The sequence below is a fragment of the Marmota monax genome, unplaced genomic scaffold, assembly GCF_021218885.2.
Source record: "Marmota monax isolate L192 unplaced genomic scaffold, Marmota_monax_Labrador192_F-V1.1 WCK01_AAM20220418_F8-fsc00284, whole genome shotgun sequence".
Taxonomy (NCBI): domain Eukaryota; kingdom Metazoa; phylum Chordata; class Mammalia; order Rodentia; family Sciuridae; genus Marmota; species Marmota monax.
In genome coordinates, this window is record NW_026694275.1 from 183,309 (window position 1) to 190,912 (window position 7,604).

At 38.6% G+C, this 7,604-nt stretch overlaps 1 non-coding gene across 1 annotated transcript; it reads left to right on the plus strand.

The window, feature by feature from the left end:
* Positions 1–206: 206 nt before the first annotated feature.
* On the plus strand, positions 207–313 carry LOC124108623 (U6 spliceosomal RNA). The gene has a single exon (XR_006856732.1). It is a non-coding gene; the product is annotated as a U6 spliceosomal RNA (small nuclear RNA).
* The last annotated feature ends 7,291 nt before the right edge of the window (positions 314–7,604 follow it).

Consider the following 7,604-nt stretch of genomic DNA (forward strand, 5'->3'; position numbering starts at 1 on the left):
CCAAATCTAATGAATTCTATAAACAGAGATCCAAGAATCATAATACCAAGCATAAGAAACATGAAAAGAACTATACCATGAAGAGCAAGCTAGCCAGGGGTGATAGTTCAGGCCTGTAATTTCAGCTACTCAAAAGGTTGAGGCAGGAGGATTGCAAGTTCAAGGCCAGCCTGGGCAACATAGCATGACCCCATCTCAAAACCAGAGTGCTTGCTTCAGCAGCACATATACTAAAACTGGAACAATACAGAGAAAATTAGCATGGCCCCTGTGCAAGGATGACATACAAATTCATGAAGCATTCCATAGTTTTTAAAAGGCCTGGGAATGTGGCTCAGTGGCTAAGCACCCCTGGGTTCAATCCCTGGTACCAAATAAATAAACAAACAAACACATACAAAGCCAGAAAAGGGATGGTGTGTAGCTCGGTGGTAGAGTGCATACCTGGGTTCAATCTTCAGTATCAAAAAATGTGTTAAGGAGCTGAGGTTGTAGCTCAGTGGCTGAGCACTTGCCTAGCATGAGTGAGGTGCTGGATTTGATCCTCAGCACCACATAAAGATAAATAAAATAAAGGTATCATGTTCATCTACAACTGAAAGTTTTTTAAAAAATGTGTTAATAAATGAATTCATCAAAGTTGTAGGGTACAAAATCAATATATAATAACTTTTGTTTTCCCATGTACCAGCATTGAAAATTCAAAAAGTAAATTGGGCTGGGGATGTGGCTCAAGCGGTAGCGCGCTCACCTGGCATGCGTGCGGCCCAGGTTCGATCCTCAGCACCACATACAAACAAAGATGTTGTGTCAGCCAAGAACTAAAAAAATAAATAAATATTTAAAAATTCTCTCTCTCTCTCTCTCACTCTTTAAAAAAAAAAGTAAATTAAGAAAACAATTATATTCACAATAACGTTGAAAAAAATAAAATACTGTGGAACAAATTTAACTAAGTAGGTGTAAGACTTATATATGAAAATTATAAAACATTGCTGAAAAAAATTATAGAAGAACTAAATAAATGGAAAGATAACATTCATGGATTGGAAGAATTAATATTGTTAAGATGACAATACTCAAGCTGGGCATGGTGGTGCATGTCTGTAATCCCAGCTACTTGGAAATCTAAACCAGGAGGACTGCAAGTTCAAGGCCAGCCTGAGCAACTCAGTGAAAGAGAGTCTCTTTTAAAAAGGGTTGGGAATATAACTCAGTGGTAGACCATGTGCCTCACATGTGTAAGGCCCTGGATTCAATCCATAGCAAATTAAAAAATTACAATACTTCCTGTGTTAGACAGCATTCCATCACTAAATAAAATATCTGCAATAATACACTTAAAGAACAGATTTGTTTTGGCTCACAGTTTTGGAGTTTCCAGCCCAGGATCAATTGGCCCTGTTGCTTTTGCCCTGTGGGAAAGCAGCATATCATGGTGGGAGTGGTTTTTTTTTTCATCTTTTTTTTTAAATTGTTCTAATTGGTTATGCATAATAGGAGAATGCATTTTGACACACTGTAAACAAATGAAACACAACTTCTCATTCCACTGGCTGTACATGGTGCAGAGTCACACTAGTTGTGTAATCATACATGTATATAGTGTAATAATGTCTGTCTCATTCCACCATTCTTCCCATCCTCAAATCCCTCTCCTCCCTTCACTCCCCTCAACCCAATCCAAAGTTCCTCCATTCTTCCCTAGCCATATGGATCAGCATCTGCTTATCAGAGAAAACATTCGGCCTTTGGTTTTATGGGTTTGGCTTATTTCACTTAGCATGATATTCTCCATCTCCATCCATTTACATGCAAATGCAATAATTTCATTCTTCTTTAAGGCTGAGTAATATCCCATTGTGTTATGTGTATATATAGAACATTTTCATTATCTATTCATCTGTTGAAGGGCACCTAGGTTGGTTCCATAGTTTAGCTATTGTGAATTGAGTTTCTATAAACATTGATGTGGCTGCATTACTATAGTATGCTGATTTTAAGTCCTTTGGATATATACCGAGGAGTAGGATATCTGGGTCAAATGGTTCCATTCCAAGTTTTCTGAGCAATCTTCATACTGCTTTCCCGAGTGGTTGCACCAATTTGCAGTCATGGTGGGAGTGTTTGGTGGAGCAAAACCACTCACCTCATGGCCAAGAAGCAAAACAGAGGAACAAAAGGGGGTCAGAGTCCCAATGGCACACTCCTAAATACCTAAGGAATTCCTAACAAGGCTCCATTTCCCTAAGGTTCCACCTCCTCCCAAAAGTGCAACCCTAGGGCTGGGGATGTGGCTCAAGTGGTAGCATGCTCGCCTGGCATGCCCAGAGCACTGGGTTTGATCCTCAGCACCACATAAAAATAAAATAAAGATGTTAAAAATAAAATAAAGATGTTGTGTCCACTGAAAAACTAGAAAATAAATATTTTAAAAATTCTCTCTCTCTCTCTCTCTCTCTCTCTCTCTCTCTCTCTCTCTCTCTCTCAAAAGTGCAACCCTGGGCTGGGGATGTGGCTCAAGCAGTAGCACGCTCGCCTGGCATGCGTGCGGCCCAGGTTCAATCCTCAGCACCACATACAAACAAAGATGTTGTGTCCGCCAAGAACTAAAAAAAAATAAATAAATATTAAAAAATTCTCTCTCTCTCTCTCTCTCTCTCTCTCTCTCTCTCTCTCTTCTCTCTCTCTCTCTCTCTCTCTCTCTCTCTCTCTCTCTCTCTCCCCCACTCTCTCTCTTTAAAAAAAGAAAGGGCAACCCTGGGGAAAAAGTCTTTAGCACATGGACCTTTGGGTCAAGATTCAAACTATAGTGCTCTCCAAAGCAATATATAGATTTAATGCAATCTCTATGTAAATAGCCACCCCGCAGAACCCATAAATGTCTCTACAAGGAACAGCACTGAGCCTGAGCATTTAGGATTTTTAAAGGCAAAAACCACATCCAGGTTGACGTAGCTACAAGCAAGCAGGTACAGAAGCTGAATTGGGCAGTTAGCGAGACAATGCAATGGGTACATTAGTATATCCCACAGGCCTTTCCAGGTTGGCATAGCAGCAAGCAAGCAGAAGGGAAGCCGGTCAAAATGACCCTAGTTGAGTATAAGTTAGAGAATGGTTACTAACGTCTAGACAATCAGTCTCTGACAAGGTACATTGCCCAAGAGAAATGGAAACCAAAGAGAACAATTTTACGTTGTATAAGAATTGCTATTTTGTGTTGCCAAGTATGCTATGCTAGGTAACTATTAATGGGTACAGAGGCGGGGCTTTTCCATGGGAGAAGAATTTCTTACATGATATGGAGTCTCAAGGTAAAATGGAGTCTGTTTGGTCATTGCCCATATAGCCTGGCCCATAACATTTTTTTTTTCAGAAATAAAAAGCCCATCCTAAAATTCACATGGAATTTCATGGAATATTGAGGAGTCAAACAATCTCGAAAAAGGAGAAAGAAAAACCAGGTGTGGTGGCACATGCCTGTATTTCCAGCTACTCAGTAGTCTGAGGTAGGAAAATCCCTTGAGCCTGCAAGTTTGAGACTAGCAGCCTGGGCAACATAGCAATTGATACCCCATCTTTTTTTTTAAAGAGAGAGAGCGAGAGAGAGAGAGAGAGAGAGAGAGAGAGAATTTTTAATATTTATTTTTCAGTTTTCGGCGGACACAACATCTTTGTTTGTATGTGGTGCTGAGGATCGAACCCGGGCAGCACGCATGCCAGGTGAGCACGCTACTGCTTGAGCCACATCCCCAGCCCGATACCCCATCTTAAAATAACAACCAAAGGGGGAAAAAAAAAACAGAAGGAAAATGGAGGACTTCCACTTCCTGATTTCAAACCTTACCAAAGAATTATAGTAATCAAAACACTGTGGTACTGGGATAATGATAGATATACAGAATGTGTTAGTCAGCTTTTTGTCACTGTGACAAAATACCTGAGAAAAGCAACTTAAAGCTGGACAAAGGCTGGGGTGGCTCAGTGGTATAGTACTTGCTACCATGTGTGAGGCACTGGGTCTGATCCTCAGCACCACATAAAAATAAATAAACGTCTATCAACAACTAAAAATATATTTTTAAAAAAGCTGGACAGATTTATTTTGGCTCACAATATCAGAGGTTTCAGTCCATGGTTGGCTGGCCCCAAGGTTTCTATATCATGGTGGAAGGACCTGGTGGAGGAAAGCTCTTCACTTCATAGCAGTCAGGAAGAGAGATAGATAAATTGGGGCAGGGGGTGGGGAATGAGCATAGAGACAAGAAGTACCCTTTCATTGACTTACATACTTCAACTAGGGCTTACCTCCTAAAGTTTCCACCACCTCCCAATAATGCCATCAGTTATGAACCCATCAACGCATTAATCCATTGATGAGGTCAGAGCCCTTATGATATAATCACTTCTCAAAAGCCTCCCAACCCCACCCTACTGAACATTGTTTCATTGACAACCAAGCCTTTAACACATGTGCTTTTGGATGACATTCATATCTAAACCATAATAGATTAATGGAATAAAATAGGAATCCCAGAAATAAATCCTCACATGTACAGTCAACTGATTTTTTAAAAGAATGCCTAGACATTTGAGTGGGAAAGGACAGTCTCTTCAACAAATGGTGATATGCAAAAGAAGTTAGGCCCTTAACTCATAACATGTACAAAAATTAACCCAAAGTGGATTAAAGACCTAAATGATAGAATTAAAAATATAAAACTCTTAGAAGAAAGAATAGGGGAAAATCTTCATGACATTAGATTTACCAATAATTTCTTTTTTTTTAATTTTTTTTTGGAGAGAGAGAGAGAGAGAATTTTTTTTAATATTTATTTTTTAGTTTTCGGCGGACACAAAATCTTTGTTTGTATGTGGTGCTAAGAATGGAACCCGGGCCTCACGCATGCCAGGCGAGCGCGCTACCGCTTGAGCCACATCCCCAGCCCCAATAATTTCTTGATTGTGACAGCAAAAGCAAAGTCAATGAAAGAAAAACAAGTTAGAATTCATCAAAACTCACAATATTTATGATTAAAGATCATTATCAACAGAGTAAAAAGACAAGCCATTGAATGGAAAAAAATTGGAGATCATATACCTAATAAGGGACTAATATCCAGACTCTCTAAAGAACCCAACAATTGAACAACAACAAAAACAACCTAATTAAAAATGGGTAAAAGGGGGGGCTGGGGTTGTGTCTCAGAGGTAGAGTGCTCGTCTAGTATGCATGAGGCACTGGGTTCGATCCTCAGCACCACATTAAAATAAAGATATTGTTTCCACCTATAACTGAAAAAATAAATATTTTTTAAAAATGGGTAAAAGAGGGGCTGGGGTTGTGGCCTAGCGGTACAGCACTCGCCTAGCATGTGCGGGCCCTGGGTTCGATCCTTAGTACCACATAAAAATTAAAAAAAAAATAAAGATATTGTGTCCAGGGGCTGGGGATGTGGCTCAAGCGGTAGCGCGCTCGCCTGTCATGCGTGCGGCCCGGGTTCGATCCTCAGCACCACATACAAACAAAGATGTTGTGTCCACCGAGAACTAAAAAAATAAATAAATATTTAAAAAAAAAAAAAAGATATTGTGTCCAACTACAACTAAAAAATAAATATTTTTTAAAAACGGGTAAAAGAGCTGGGTGTGTAGTGCACACTTGTAATCCCAGCCACTCTGGAGGCTCTGGCAGAAGGATCGCAGGTTCAAAGACAGCCTCAGTAATTTAACAAGGTCCGAAGCAACTTAGTGAGACCCTGTCTCAAAATAAAAAATTTAAAGAGCTGAGGATGTGGCTCAATGGTTAAGCACCTCTGGGTTTAATCCCCAGTATCCACCAAAAAAAAAATGGGTAAAAGACAGACATTTTTCCACAGAAGACATAAAGATGGCCAGCCAATAAGCATATTAAATGATGCTCAACATCATTAGTCATGAGAAAAATATAGATCTAAATCACATTGATATATCATTGTACATCCATTAGGAAGGTTATTACTATCTATATTTTTTGTTGTTCTTATTGTTTTGTTTTGTTTTTTGGTACTGGGGATTGAACCTAGGATCACTTGACCACTGAGTTCCCTCTCTATTCCTTTTTATCTTTTGTATTTTGAGACAGCATCCTACTGAGTTGCTGAGGTTCTCACTAAACTGCTGAGGCTGGCCTCAAATTTGCAATCATCCTGCTTTAGCCTCTCCAGTCGTTGGGATTACAGGCATGTGCCCCCACACCCGCTGTATGCTATGTTTTTTTACAAATATGGAAAATAACAAGTGTTAATGAGACTGTGGAGAAATACAAACATTTGTGCATTGTTGTTAGGAATATAAAAAGCACAGCTGCTGTGGAAAACATTTTGGCAATTCCTCAAAAAGTAAAACCTAGGGCTGAGATGTGGCTCAGTGGTAAAGTACTTGCCTAGCATGCATAAGGTCCCATTACAAAAAAAAAAAAGTTAAACCTAGAATTACCACATGATCCAGAAATTCCCTTCCTACACAAATACTGAAATGAATTGAAGAAAGGGACTAAAACAGATTCTTGTACATGAAAATCATTGCTGTATTATTCACATAGCCAAAAGGTAGAAAGGAGTGTCCATCAAAAGATGAGTGGATGAACAGTATATGGTATATACTTACAATGGAATATTTTCATCCATAAAAAGGAATATCATTTTATGTGTGCTACATGATGAATGAACTTTGAAAATATCATGTTTAGTAAAATAAGCCAAACACTAAAGGACAAATATTGTGATTCTGTTTATATGAGAGAACTATAATAGGCAAATTCATAGAGATAAAAAAATTTATTAGCCAGGGACTGGGGAATGTGGCTCAGTGGTAGAGTGCTTGCCTAGCATGCATGAAGCCCAGGGTTCAATCCCCAGCACCACCACCACCCCCACAAAAAAAAAAATATATATATATATATATATATATATATATACACACACACATTATAACATATATATATATATATAACAACATATATTATAACATCAGTGGTAATATTATATATACAAACACATATATATATATATATATATATATATATATATATATATATATATATATATATATGCAATCCCCAGGTGCTGGGAGTAAAAGGGGAATGGAGGTTATTGCTTAGAGGGTACAAAGTTTCTGTTTGGAGTGATAAAGGGTATTAGCATAAGCTAGACACAGTAGTGCACACCCAGCTACTCAGGAGGCAGAGATAGAAAGATTGTAATTTTGAGGTCAACCTGGGAAATTTAGTGGGGCTTTGTCTCAAAATCAAAAGTAGAAATGGCTAGGGATATAGTTCAGTGGTAGAGCACCCCTGGGTTCAATTCCCAGTACAGAGAGAGAGAAAGAGAGAGACTTAAATATTTAAAGTGGAAAATTTTGTTATATATATTACCACAATTGAATCTCTCCTCCCTTTATTTATTTATTTATTTATTTATTTATTTATTTATTTATTTATGTATGTATGTGGTGCTAGGGGTAAAACCCAGGGCCTGAAGTATACTAGACAAGTGCTCTACCACTGAGCAGTATACCCAGCCTTATTTTTCACAACTGAAACACATAAACAGGGTAGGGCTAGG